Raw genomic sequence first — 14,973 nt, 5'->3', positions numbered from 1 at the left:
TTTTTTTCTGTTTGTTTGGATTCAGTATCTGTTTTGTTTTTTGTTTTTGTTTTTCTTATTGCTCATCACTTTATTTCTGAAAAAGGAACCTCTCTGCTCTTTTGTGGTGCAGTGCATCTTAGCAGAGATTAGTGAAAGTCCAGAAAACAACACTGTGTGCCAGAGGAATGTTCCTCCTGATCTAATTACTCTGTCTTCTGTCCCTCCCTCCTTCTTTTCTGTTTAATTAGCTCAGATACAGCTCTGTGCTGGCATGGCTTAGGCATTTCCTTTAGGTGGGCTCGAGCTTGGTTTGTGGCACATTACAAAGCAAGGATTCCGGAGTGCTGGAGATGCTCCTTTGTGATGAACTGAACAGACTGAATCCAAATGTGAATGTAAGGCTTTTTTTCCAGCACTCAGTGTTCTACTGTAATACGTCTGTTCATCTGGAACTCTCATATACAGGCACAAAGGAGGTTTTAAACATCTGAGGTTTTATAAATGTTAAAGAATGTGGCAGAAGGGAAGTGAGGCTTGTAGGCCTGCAGATTCTGTAGCATTATTTCTAGAAAAATGTTGCATTACTCAATCTGTGGTTGCATAGGATAGAACAGATCAACACTGAATAGTAGTTTCAGTTTATAAGTTTGCTATGCACTCCAAAAGTTTAGGCAGGAATTAGCACTTGTCAGTATGATGCATTTTTGCTGCACGGCAGTGACTTTTTAATGCTAGAAATGTTTCAGGAAATAACTTTATCTGGTTGAACCTTGACAACTTTGTTACTTCCTTACTGTCTTTTTAAAGCTTTCTTAATGTGGTGTTTTCCCAGAGTACAGTTTTTATTTTCCAAACCTTTTATCATCTTAGATGCTTTTCTCTGAACTCCCTCTGATCTGCCCGTCTCCTGAGCGAGCTGCTCCAAAGCACGCGCTCTGATGGAGATCTAATGGGACTGGGTAATCATGCTTACTTTACATACTTAGTGCTGTGACCTAAATAGCATTCATTTTTTATGTGACAGTGTTTATTGTTAACTTGGACTCGGTGTATTATCCAGTATGACACACGGCTCCGTCTCTGTGAAGCTCCTGTGCAGTCTATTCATAGGGAAAATCCTGGTGGCCCTGTTCAATTTAAACTTGTCGCATCCTCAAGCAAAGTTAGTTGATCTCAGTGGGAGTTGCCAGATTAAGACTGAACAAAGACTTAGGATTTGGTTCCCTGTTGGTACATTTGTTTGTTCTTTTCAGCTGAAACTGTTTGTCATTTGTTTCTATTGAATCATAGTACAAATTGATTTAATTATTTTAGTCCCTGGAGGTCTTTGACATCTTGCATATGGTTTAGGTGAGGTGTAATGGCTTCTGATTCCTCTATTATCCCATATTTAGAATAGTAAGGTTAGTATATTCGTATTTTAAATATGAATTCCAATATTTTGGAGAATTTACTCAGTAGCCAGACATTTTCTTCATCATGAAAAGTTGCTGAAAAATAACTATTTTAGAGGAAGGATACAAACTCAGATAAGGATACAAACTCAAATGAGTTTCTCGATCACACAAATGTATTCCTGGATTGAAGAAGAAATAAATTATGTGTTCTTAAAGACTCTTTGTGATTTTTATGAGCAAAGGTAATAATTGGAAGAAAAGAGTTGTAAAGATCCCATCTTGGCTTAATTTTGTGGGATTCCTTTGTGGTGATCCTTGTGGATTCCTTCCAACTCAGGATATGCTATGGTACCATGATTCTGTTTTTGTGTGTAAAGTAACATAAAAATCTTTCCCCCACCATATTTATATCAAACCTACAAATATTTGGAGTAATCGAATTTCACAGCATGGATATGTGGATTGATGAATAATATTCTGAGCATGTATTTAGATTGATTGCAGAATGCTTTTTGGGGAATCGGTGTTATCTTTAAGAAGCAAAATTGTTTAATTCCTATACAAGTGATAACTTCTTGTTTTAAAATAAGTTTTGGGAAGGAGAATGATGAAGTTGGCTATCGAGAACTTGTAGTTACATTTATTTTTTTGTCAGCAGTTTTGTCTCTTTCCAATGTAGCTAATAACAGGAATAATTGTGGGGCAGGAAAAATGTCAGATTATCTTCCATTTGGAAACGCTCCCTTTGGGCTATGTAGGCTCATGAAACCTGACAAGTATTTTATTACCTCCCTATAAACGATTTGATTACTTGATGTGTGTCTGAAGTCTCTGGAAACCACAGTATATGTATTCATGCTTGGGTATCTCCTGTAAGGCTAGGTGCAGAACTTGTGGCTGGAGGAAGCATGAGTGACCTAAGGCAACTGAAATTGGACTGCTCCTCAGCTGTCCTGCCAGCTGCTGGGGCCAGTAACAGCAAGAAATATGTAATGGTATCCTTGAAATGAGGCTCTGAATGGCAACGTTTTTATCCATTTAGGTTTTACTGCTGTACTTCTGAAGTAACTGAAAAACATGAGATGTATTCAGCATGCCAAAACTTGATTTTTTTTTTTCTTCAAAATCTCCAAACTTTCAAAGACTACAGACTGCTTAGCTCTGTCGTTACTGCATCTTCTACTACTACTACTACTACCAAAAATATATAAATAATTATATGTATAAAATTCTGAAGATCTGGGAAAAACAGGGATGGTTGGTCAAAGAGAGATGCTGAACCACATTGTTAATGACAAGTGTGACAGACTAACGTACATACAGAACAGCTGTTGAGGTCTAGTGCTGTGATTGTTGTCCTAATATTTCCCATTATGACGTTTCCTGTGGTGGTACATAGACACATCAAGATTTTGTCACATTGTCTGCTGCGAGCACACACATGAAAGAATGATGATGACAATTTGTGATTTGTAGTACAGAAAGTAACAAAGAAGTTTTAGAATACAGCACAGGAAAGTGGTTATTAAGGTCTCCTCTCTAGTATAGACAGTTATATGCTCAGAGTATGAATTTTGCACTAGGCTTTTTGTTTCCCTCCCTATCACTTTCTAACTAGAAGAAAAAAAGATGAAAAAAAGAGAAATCTTTCAAAGACCTTTGGCTCTAATTAGATTTTCATTAAGGTTTTATAAAATCTATTACACAAAGTCTCATAAGAAATGGGAGCACAATTCATGGAGATGATTAACAAATTGGCTTAATGAACTTATCTTGAACCTCTTAGACCCACTGTGGAGTTTTCCCTGCCCTGAAGTGTTAGAAAAGAAGCACATCCAGCATGACAATTCAGAACAGTGTAAGAAGCAGAAATGAGATCAGATGGTCTCAGCCTTGCTTGTACTTTTTTTTTTTTTTTTTTTTGAAAGTGCACATCAACAAGCCATACTGAACTGTCACTAATTTGACAGCTGTAGCAATGAAAAGCCCCATAAAGCCACAATAAGGCACTGGGACTTGTGCCAGCTGAAGGCAGTTTTATCTTCAAAAGACTAACTTTGGTTGTGTGATGGAGCAAGAAGCTGAGCTCTTAACTTTCATTTGCATAGGAACGAAAGCAGGAGCAGCTGCCTATCCTGTTTTGCTATTTGCTTGCACTGGTGTAAATAGTGGTGGTGTAACACTGGACTGATCTGCATATGGTTGGCAAATGCAAAACCAGTTCAAGAACAAAACTGCTGCAACAGATGATACTTCCAGAAATTACTAAAGCTGTTGGAGAGGTGAATTAAGAAACTTCTTTATTCAGTTCTGTCAGGTGATCACACTATGACTTTCAAAAACTTTACTGTATGATTTATACTGTAAATCCACATATGGCATCTTATAGCATTTTACATAGAAATGAAAAAAGTTTTTTGATGTGAAGTAAAAATAGATGGGAGGTTCACTCAAATGCAGAGCTGTTTTTCAAAACACTGAAGGTAACTGTGTGAAGTCAAGAAGTGTACATCAAAGCAAACTGCAATCTGGAAATTTGGACCAGGGTCATCATGGGGAGAAAAAAACAAACAATTGCCACCTTCATTGTTTTTGAAATATTGCTCATAACTTTAGTCAGGATTACCACAATGATGAGAGCATAGCTGTACTCTGTTGGCATTCATCAGCATTCACATCCCTTGATCTCAAGGCTGTAGTTTTGTCTTTTTATTTTGATATCTCATGAAATAGCCCTGTCCAGCCCCTTAAATGAACTCTGTACAAGGCATGGCCTCCTATCCCTTATCCCAGTGGATGGGGCTGCTGCAGCATCTCTCTGTCCTCCCACTGACAGAGGCCTGAGAAGGGGTAGCCTGTCACATCAATGCCTGCCTGTGGGGCTGCTCAAAAACCATTAAGTTCCTCTGGCTCAGCAGCAAACTGTGCTGTGACTAAAAGACTACATGGACAAGTAACTCGTGACACAAGTCCCGGAGCTGTGTTCTGCCCAATTGCTTCCCCATCTCTGTCCCTGTGCACAGCGTGGCGCACTGAGGGAAGTGGGATGGGTGGCTGAGGGCAGACTGGGCCCTGGCAGCCATTTGGTAGCACTGTTGCTGAATGTGCAATTACACTCGACTTTTTTCAGCCTGAGAATTAAAATTCAGCTATTTTGCCTTATCAGGAGGGAGTAAACACCATAAAGCCTCTACTTGGCTCTGTTTAACTCCTCGTTCAGCTTGCTGTATGGGATGTCGGCTGTGTCCTTTTCCCATCCATCTGTGCATGAGCACAAGTAGCAGCTCCCTTGCCGTTCCCCAAACTGTCAGCTGCGAAAGGGGATTTGGAGGAGTAAAGAAGCTCCCTGTGTAACCGTATGCCCCCACACGCGCTTGCAGAACAGGAATCACAGATTGTCCTTATTGTTGTTGTCTCTTGCCAAGCTCCAAGTATCTCCTCTTCAGTTGTTGAAGAGGGTTTCAAATGCTTCTAAGGAGTTCCTGGAAACAAGACTTCAGGAATTAGGCTTCTGCCTTCTCAGAGCATCAGATTGGTACTGGAGCACTGTGCTTGTTGTCAGCATAGTATATCCCAGTTTCTTTTGGCTGCTTTGCTCCAGAGTACTCACCTGAAAATAAAGTTGATGCTTGGAAACATGTGATTTGTTCACTTTGCTCAGCATTTGCCTGCACAATAGAGGAGCATACAAATAATTCAGTCTTGTCTTCCATTGGTGTTGTAAAAGATAGCTTTACTACAAATATTTTGCAAACTCTAAATAGATATTAGGAAAAATCATTTCATCTCAAGGTCAAAAAAAACTACTTTGCCAGCATTGCGGATTTCATTTTAAAATTAAAACTCAAATGGTAAGGTGCAATGAACTGAGGTTGTCCTTGCAGCCTTTATTTAATTCCTTGTGGGTGTATGATAGCTATTTTAGAGTTATTTTAATTGCAGAGTAACAATTTTAGAGTCAAATTTTGCACTTCAGAAAGGTTAAGAAATTGCACCAGAGGGTGCACAAATACGTCGCATGAGGACTTTCTTAAATGTTGCTCTGCCTGAAGCTAATGTGCATTCCTGTTGAAAGAATGATTTGTTAGCCAAATAAACTGGGGTTGTCCACCTAGTGCTGTCCATGCTTGGTCTTGCAGTAAACTTACATGTATATGAAGAAGTGTCCCTTAGGGTTGAGTTCAGTTTACTTTTAATTTTGTAGTAAAGTTATCCGAAGCTTGTTATTTATTAAGGGAAAAGAGGAAGCATAATTATTGGAATAAGAAAAAGTGCAGAGCTGCAGTTATGTATTGTTCTTGAGATTAATTTTCCATAGAAGGCAGTGCCAGAGCACCAGCATGGGCACATGGAAGACGGTTTGTTCTGATTTAGTTAACATTAGGGCCATGTTTCTCTTAAAATTATGGCACAACAGTAGCCCTGTTCTTATTTTGACTTCTGTTAGTAATTGCTTTGAGCTGTGCTTCCTGTGCAAGAGTAGCATTGTTCTGAGAAAACATAAAGATGCCACATAAATCAAAAGACCTTTACTTGAATTGTTTGCAGAAATAAGAGACAGAATTTGAAGCCTGTTGATTTGTACCCGATTAGCAGACATACAGGCATACATTCCACATCCATGTTCATGTTCAATGTAGTAATTGAAAGTAGCCGGATAAAAATCCAGATTATTTTAATCCAAATGGTTGTTATCAGATATAAAATAATAAAACAAGAGAGCAAATACAAAGAATACAATAGATGTATAAGCACTTGTGGACGTGCCATGTCTTATTTCATAGGATCACCTGAAAAAAGAACCTAAATGTGGTAAAATGTATAATATTCTGTTCATTTGCCTGAAAAAAATGCAAAGATTTGAATCAACCTCAGTGGGCAATTTTGGATGTAGTCTAAATCTTGTTTAATGTATATATAAAAAGGCTGTTACTAAAACTGGAGTAAATGAGTTCTGGCCTTTTGTTTTTACTGTAATCAACCTCAGAGCCCCTTAATGAATTCAGTAGGATGAAAACGCGGCCCATAATTTCTTCTCAGCAGACAGTGATATAACAGAATTGGACTGATAAAATGCAAATGATGCATATACTGATGAGCTTTTGGTTTTGAAACAAAGAAGCGTTTCCTGCAGAAAAAAAAGATGTATTTTGGGACTTAACCGCATTTTGAGTAGTGGAGAACAAAGAGGTGTCACCATCACACTATGAGAGGGGGCGATGTGTGTGCATTACCAAATTACAATAGAATAATATTGGGTTACCTTTGTGTGTAGTGGCCTTCTATCATCAAATTATGTGATCTTAAAAAACAAACCTTTGAAACATTAGGAGAGAAAGTATATGTAAAATTTATTGCATATTGTTTACTGGAAAGGATTTATTAATTAAAATCAAAGCAATGTTGGCTATTATGATTTCTAAATGGGATAGTTGAATGATCTGTCCCACAAATCTACGTTCTCACAACTCACCTCGTTAATGTTGTGTGTGACATTACATGACTAATATATAGATATCTTTTTCCTTTTTCACCATCTGCATAATCTGTGAATTGTATTATTTGTTGGGATGCTTGCTGCTCATTATATTGAATCTCTCTCAGTATGTATGTGTCTTAATTCCTCAGACAGTGGTAAAATTCAAGTTACTGAATAGCAGTATTCAATCCAGTTCAAGAAAGTTTTGCTAGTAGAAATGCAGCATGTCAATTTAACATGGTTTATGGCACAGACTATGTCGTGAATTATTTTCTCTTATTTCTTGTCATAGTTTCACTTTCACATGAGCAGCAGCTGTACTGGAAGCCATTCAAATACTGACATGAAGACTAAGCTCTGAGCAGAATTAGATGATGTGGACCTTAAAATGCTGTTGGCCATCTTGAGCTGTATAAAATGTGGTGTTTCCATTGTGCTTGCTCACCTGAGCCAGTGGATGCCACAAATTTTGTTGTTTTTATTTTTAAAATTTCTTGGATTTTACTTTTTCTCCTAATGGCATACAAATGGACAAACCCTAAGTATTATGAATGTGGGAGCAAAAGAATGCCTTTTCCTGGTTTTCTTAAAAAACACTGATTAATCTCCAGCACTTTGGTTTCAGTATCATGAGGTTCCTGACTCTGAAGGCAGCAGTCAAATACACCCATTTGCCTGTTCTCCCCTCTTTTCCTCCCTCAGTTTTTATTCTTAGCTAATGAAAACTACTTTAATAGTAGTAGCTCTGCAATTCCTAGGACTCTTTGTGGACCCAGGATTGGTTCAGCATACCTCTTTATTAACTGTTGTTGGCACTGCTCATCATGACTGTGCTAAAAATAAAGGGGGGTGGGAGGGGCATCTGACTTCAGGTTCATAAATGTCGATTTTGAACCTCCTCGGCCTTGGTGCTGAAACATCAGCTTTTATATCCAGTTTCTGATATTTGCTACTTCCTTTCCATAGAGTCCTGTCTCCAGTATCTGGTGGCTGAAACTGATTGCCCTATGCTCAGCAGCCAATGGGAAGGGAGGGTAGCACTTGTGCTTCACAGGGATTTAACCCTGTCCACCCCCTGGCCCCTGCTCTGTGACAAGTACAAATCCCAGACAGAGCTGAGGTGGCTGTTTTGTCTGTTACAGACATCTGAGCTATGGTTCTTTGTTTTCAAGAAGTGGTTTTATGCAGCTGTCAGATTGTACTTCAAAGGATTGTTCTAAATTTACTTCTGAAAGAACTGAACGGCCCCAATATGCTGCTTTGGCTGCATGAGGAAGTATGAGTTTTCCTCCAACAGATCCACAAAAAAAACCACCAAACAACCATGACTTTAGGCATTGACCATGAAGAGCAGGCTGAGGAGTAGAAGTGTCAGAACCTGTCCTGCTGTGCATGTTCAGCTCCTGGCCACTCATGCCACGGGTTGCCCCTGCTTGGCAATGCTCAGTCTTGTTCAGTTCCAAATTCAGGATCATGGGAAAATGCCTGCTTAGCTGCTAATCTGCCTCAGGTGGTGGGGAATTGCATAATTTCTTAGAATGGCCTGAGTATAGGTTAAGTCTTACAGTTCAACGAAACTAATGCCCACAAGTTTGTGTAGAAATGTCAATAAATTGCTTTCTGATTTAAAATAGGAATAGGTTAAAATGTGAAATAGAATCTTTTGTCTAAACAGCCAATATTTATTTATTTATTTTTTAATATGAACTGATGTCACTTGTTTTGATAGCATTACTACAAAACTGTAGAAACTTTTCTCACCTCATTTTGAAAGGCTCTGACTCCTCCCCCTTTTCTCATGGTGCTAGTTACCGTCAGCAGTTCATTTACATTTCAGAAGAGTGCACAGTCTCAGCACTTGAACATGCCAACAGTTATGCGTAAGTTTAATAATCTTCTGAAATCAGTGGGACTACTTGTCTCCTTTAAAGCGACTGGAGGGCTTTGGAGACGGCTGGGAAAAGAGCAGTGCGCAAGACCTTTTTGTCCACGTGGAATAAAACGGCAGATGCAGTCTTCATCCATTGAAAATAGCTTCATTTTTATTGAAGAATTGGTATGAATAGGAGCAGGTTAATTATTGCTGGCTATAAAAACAATATTGAAACACTGCAATGATTCATTAAGCTTTATCATGCTTAGAAAGCAATATACCACCATTTTATAAGCTTTGTAGTTCTGGAGCTCCGAACAGCTCTGAGGAAAATGTCATCTGAAATTAATTTAAACATTGTCATTTAACTCATAGCTCTGGATACTATTTGAATTCGAGCAGCATAACTATTTATCTGCTAGTGATAGCAGGTGCTGATTACAAACCAGCAAGTTAGTGCTGCCATTAACCTGAAGTATCCGTACCCTGCTAGCAGCAGTCTGTCATCCTGCAGGAGAGCTGAAGGCAGTCCCTTGCTGTGGCTGAAGGCTGAGGCTGCTGTGCTGCAGCCCCTACTTCTCTCCCAAATGCAGTTCTGACTCCAAACGTGTTTACAGTTTGGGGAATGTGTGCTAAAGGCTAACTGCTTGCTAATGTTTATTGCCTCATCAGTTAGACATGGTTGGAAGCATCTATGGATGTATGGAGAGTTCTCCGCTGTCAGATCTAGTTAAGAGGCTGGAGGCCTCATTATAGAAAGCAGTCTCTCTGCTGTAAGCTTGGAAGTAGTGTTCTTGTCCTAGGAGAAGTGGCGTTGGTAAATTCCAGTATTGATAGTGCAAGGGTTACTGACTAGGATGTGCTGTCCTTACTGAGGGCGTCCTGTCTGGGGTGGACTGCCCCATGGAAGATGAGATGTGCCAGATAGGGGCATACACAGCATGTTCTGTGGATGGATCATTTTCGTGGTTGCACATTATGTGATTTATTATTGCTTTTCATGTTCATTATATTTCAAGTCCATTCAGGAGGAATTAGATGGCTGTGGAAAAGGATGAGCTCTGGAAGTTTGGGCATTGGTATGTAAAAGTTCTGAAGACATAAGCAATCTTTCCAAAATGACAAGTGTCCCTGTGACTCCTCCAAGTCACACTGGTGCACTCAACTCACAGAAGGATAGAATGCATTCAAGACTGTTTGAAAAATCAGTGTTTCATTTACATGTATGATGGAGGGTAGGTGCAACTGCAGGGCTGTGTGGATTGTGTGTATGCATGCTCTTGGAGAGCAGGCAGGGGCTGAGGCTTGGTGGTGGGTGGTTTTGTGTTCTAATCATTTATGGGGAGTCTCTGGGAAGGGACTGTTATATCATTTTTGTGCTTGTTTTGTCAAACGTTCTTCTAAAACTATGTTACATGTTCGTGTAAGAAATTCCACTCAGTACAGCTATGAGATTTGCCCTCTAACAGTGTCTCACATCTGGGCAGTTGCTACCTACTGACTTTGTTTGCTACATGCAGGCATTCACCATAAGTAAAGAATGTAAAAAAAAAAACAAAAAAACAACCTGTGAGATTATAAAAAATAAAATGAAACGAAAGCCCATCCAGTCCTTCATTTATTTCTGTGAAAAAGAGTAGTGAATTTTGGTATTGATTACTCCGATAAATAATTATATGTTGCTCATATTTCAAAATAAGAGAGAGATAAATGAAATTAGTGGATTTACATTTGCTGAAAATCAAAGTTTTGCAGTGGTGAAATTCAGTGTTACTAGCATTAGCCAACTAGCCATGGAATTAATTTTTAACATGGCTGTAATTATTGTATCATCTTTAATAACGAAAAAGTAACTGAGTTTCCACACTTCCTTCACTTGTCTGATCTTCTAAAAAAGAAAACTAATTATAAGAATATTCTCATGTTTTAATTGTTAATGTGGATGACTGATAACAAACAAGTCGTTAAGTGATGCAAAAGTTGACATAAGACAGTTGACACAATGTTTTTGTATATCATTATGTGAAGATATGTAGTGAAGCAATTAGTCCTTCATTAGTCCTAAGTTAACTCAAAAGCTCTGAGATACTTGTGTACTTAATTCTTAATCATCAAGGAAATGTATCTTCTAATGGTGTTAACTTCATGGACTTAAATTAGATATGCTCTCCTGGGATTCGTTTCAATGAGATAATTGCTCTGCATGTTACTGGGCATCCTGGAGCTTCTGGGCATCAACAGCAATGCTGTCTTTTCAGGACTTTGCTCACTTTTCCACCTCTCTAGTGACTGCATGGTGCCGTATTGGAAATGCTGTTATTGCACATTGGAGTAGGGCTGCTGTCTGTGTGCACATGCTGACTGCCACTATATCTCCTTCTCCAGCACCCAACACTTTTAGCTTCTTAATTACTACAGCCTGAAGCTGCGAGCTGGGCTTGCATATTATTTGTTTTGACTGCTACTGCTTTGCAGTTTAGTGTTAAAAACATCCAGGTGCATAACCCTAGTGAAGGGTAGGCATCTTAAATTTTTGCTACATGACACGAAGCTTTTGTTTCTAGTGTTTCTATTCTGCTCATTACACTGGCTTTCATGGTAAATCTACTAGGAAGTATAATTCTTAGAGTCTTGTGTAGCTTTCACTAAGATGTCAGTTTGTCATCTTCTTTGCTTTTAAGAACACTGTATACAGGTGGACTGGATCCAGTAAAGCAGAGAAGATGTGTGTTCCTGCAAATCTGGTAAAGGATCTTGATTCTGTGGATAGTCTTCATTAAGAAAAAAAACTTGTATATTACCTGTATGTTATAAAATTCTGGGTACCAAATACAGAAGAGCAAAAGTGTGGGAAAGTGGTTTGTGAAATACAGCCATGCAGTAAGAGGAACCAGTACTAGGAAAGCTGGAGAATTTGGGGAAGGCTTGTTTGCAAATGCAGATGTCCTTTAGGATTTACAGCTTAAGTAGTGATGATATGACTCAGACGAAGGCCTGTTCTGTTGATCTGAATGTGCCTGGAGTTTGCACACCAGTTCAGGCAGGTCTTTTTATGTATTACAAAAATATTCTTCAGTTTGCTACAAGTATTAAAGCTGTGTTAGATCACAAGCTAATGTAAATTTCAGTAGTGTGACTTGAGCAGAGAAAAAGATTACAGAACGCCTGAATCTTTGAAATAGTTATAATACCTTTTCTATGTATTTTAATTATACGAATTTGCAATAATTTTTGAATTTCAGTTATGCTGAAGTTTGTCTTTCACTGTTGTTTACCAAAAGCTGCCAAGAAGAGCATTTCATTTCTAGCCTGAAGTCTCAAGGTGCACTTCTTCCTACCATTCTTCCGAACACACATTTTTTTGGTATGCTGAAATGAACATTGTCACATTATATTCTTTCATCTCAGCGGCAATTAGTCATTGGTGTCACTAAAATCACTGTGTAATAAAGATTTTATAATGCAGCATTCAGGTATTCTGAGGCAGACTCTGAGAAGATGCTTTTGCTAGAGATGTTTATTCGACTTCTTTTGTTAGACAGAAATAAAACTTTGATGTGCGAATAGTCGTACTCAACATGTGTGAACAGCACTAGCTAATTATTTTTCCTTGTACATTTGCAGCTTTAGGAGCCCAGCTACATTCAGTTGGTGGAAAGAGAATGAGGAGAGAAAAAGAATTGTATGTCATGTACACTGCATGAGCCTTCCTTCCTATGCGTGTTTTTGTGCTCTGAAACAGATGGTGGATTTTGGGCTGCGGAGGGTGTTCACAAGTGACTGTAGAACCCAAAAAAGAGTCTGTTAAGAGGGTTTTGGGTATATCTAAATGCTTTCCCAATCTTTTTGAGAAATGCCTTGTAAAGGAATAGTAACAGAAGTTTAAATAGTTGCTTGTAAGCCCTGGTTCTACCAGTTCTAGGATCTGTCAGTTGTTTAATGCAGAGAAAAGAAAGCATAATGGGGCCATCTGAGTATGCAGTGTAGCTGTTTAGGCTAAAGGGATGCATGTGAGCCTGTATTAGACGAGTAAAAATGAAGAGATGGGGATGTTTCTCAGAAAGGAAAGAAAACTAAATTTCTCCACATGTAAAGAACTGTTCTGTCTTTTTTGCCTTGAATAAAATCACGGTGTCACCTTGATTTGGGTATGATGGTGGGTTCTGGGGATGTACTTAAAATTCACTTTTGGATATACGTTTGCAGTAAAAATTTCTGAGCTTCTGGAAAGTCTAGCTCAGACCTACAGCATACAGGACATGCATATCAAACATGAATAAATAAATGTAATGCCTGAACTGGCCTGCAAAATGGCAGGCAGGTATACTAGGTAATGCCAGAGCAAAGTTTGATTTGTTTGTATTTACTTAATTATAATTTTTATTTCCTGTTGTTAGGATTTAATGCTAAACCATTTTGTAAAATTGTCAAGTTTCTTGTAATTCTGTGAAGATTCTAAGATGGAAAGTAGTAGCAGCACATAGAGGAAGACATCTGATTATGAGGGCCAGACTTGGGGAAAGAGCTGTCACATGCAAGATTTTAGTAGTTTAAATAAAAAAGTTGCTGTACAATTGAGCAGAGTATCATTTGTGGAGGAAAAAGTTACTATATCCATTTTCTAACTTCGATTCAGCATTATTACTCTGGTTCAGAGAACCTTGAAGCTTATTTGGCTGCTATGGAGAGGTAGCTCAGATTTGGATTTCTATACATGTGGCTCTTTCTTTCTCCAAAAGTAGAATATTTCATTAATGAGCTCTTCATCTTCTTGCCAAGATGTAATATGTCCCAATGAGAATGGCAATGGAATTAGTCTATGGAGACAAACATTCTATAAATAGAATCCTGTTTTTAAAATTAAAAACTTTAATTTACTGCACTTATGATAATTTTGGCTCTGTGTTGAAACAGAGGTTTTAAGTTCTGACATGAAGGATATGTCTTTATCCAAATATATTTGATGAAGAATAGGGAAGGAATGAGAAAAGAAATTACCAAATTAGCAGTTCTTAGTAATATACATTCCTCACTACTAATGCTCTGGGGTTGAGAAGTTAAATTAATATCTACCATTAGCTCTGGCTTGCCAGTGACCCAGCTTTCAGCTCACTTAAATTCACGAATGCTTGGTGTTTTGAGCTTTTCCAAAGCACCTATTGCTTTTTAAGTGTAGAATTAAAGACATGAATGGTAACACTACAAATATTTTGTTACCCATGTTCATCACAAGATATTTTTCATGTAAGTCTGTGAATCACGTTGCGTCACTTGAGAAGGCATATGCTACTTGCATGATGTTTGGATATGTCCCATGTATTTTTGTTCCACATTGATTTGTTTCCATGGATTAGTGCCTAACTTTGAAACTCAAGTTCAGTGTTTACAAACAACATGGGAAAAGTTTTCCATCATTTATGTTTCCAGTGGCAGTGATAACTTGAAAGAAATTGCGATAATTTCAACCTATTTCATTGCTTTACTAAGACGACTGAGTTTTCTTTGTACACAGGTATGCTTGCTGAAATATATGGATGATACACCTATTTGTAAAGTGATATTAATAATTTGTAATGGAGGAGTAAATAGGATTCATTGTTTTAGTGTTAGTAATTTTGACCTATAGTACTCTCTATATTTAAATAGTTGTTGTGTAATAGCATAAATAATTGTTTTGCTCTGGAATGACTGAATCGTTTCCGTTCCAGCTCCAGTTTGGCAGACTTGTTCTCATTTACTCATGCAGTGGGAGTCTGTTCAAGCAAGTGATTTGAGCTCAGTGTAAGATGCCTTTCATGTGAATATTCATACATTTTTCTTAAAAAGGGCTGGGCAGGATTGACTTGAATCATATACAATTCTAAATGCCCAAGCAGAAGAAAGTGGTAGCTTTTCTTCATTTGGTAATCAAAGTAGGTATAAGTAAATGGGAGCTTAATTCTTTCAATTCAACATGTGATTGAGGTAAGGAGGTATGGGAAGGGAAGATGTAGAGAATGAGCAGAATGCGAGCTGTGTCTTCAATATGCTGTGGGCTTTAATATCTCGAATTATGGCATTGCTTGGGAATTCTTTGTGGAAATGAAAAAATGTCTTTGTACAAAGGGCCTTGGGTGGTGGCTTTTCCCCTTCACACGTTAATTACCTGTATGTAAAACTAGGTACAAGATGCTTTTTCATACCGCGTAGTGTTAAGACATCTGAAACAGAAAATCTGTGGTCCCTTTTTAATGATTTGAAAA

This window comes from Tetrao urogallus (assembly GCF_951394365.1).
Source record: "Tetrao urogallus genome assembly, chromosome: 12".
NCBI lineage: Eukaryota > Metazoa > Chordata > Aves > Galliformes > Phasianidae > Tetrao > Tetrao urogallus.
The sequence above is the reverse complement of the archived record's forward strand: the minus strand, read 5'-3'. Positions refer to the sequence as shown.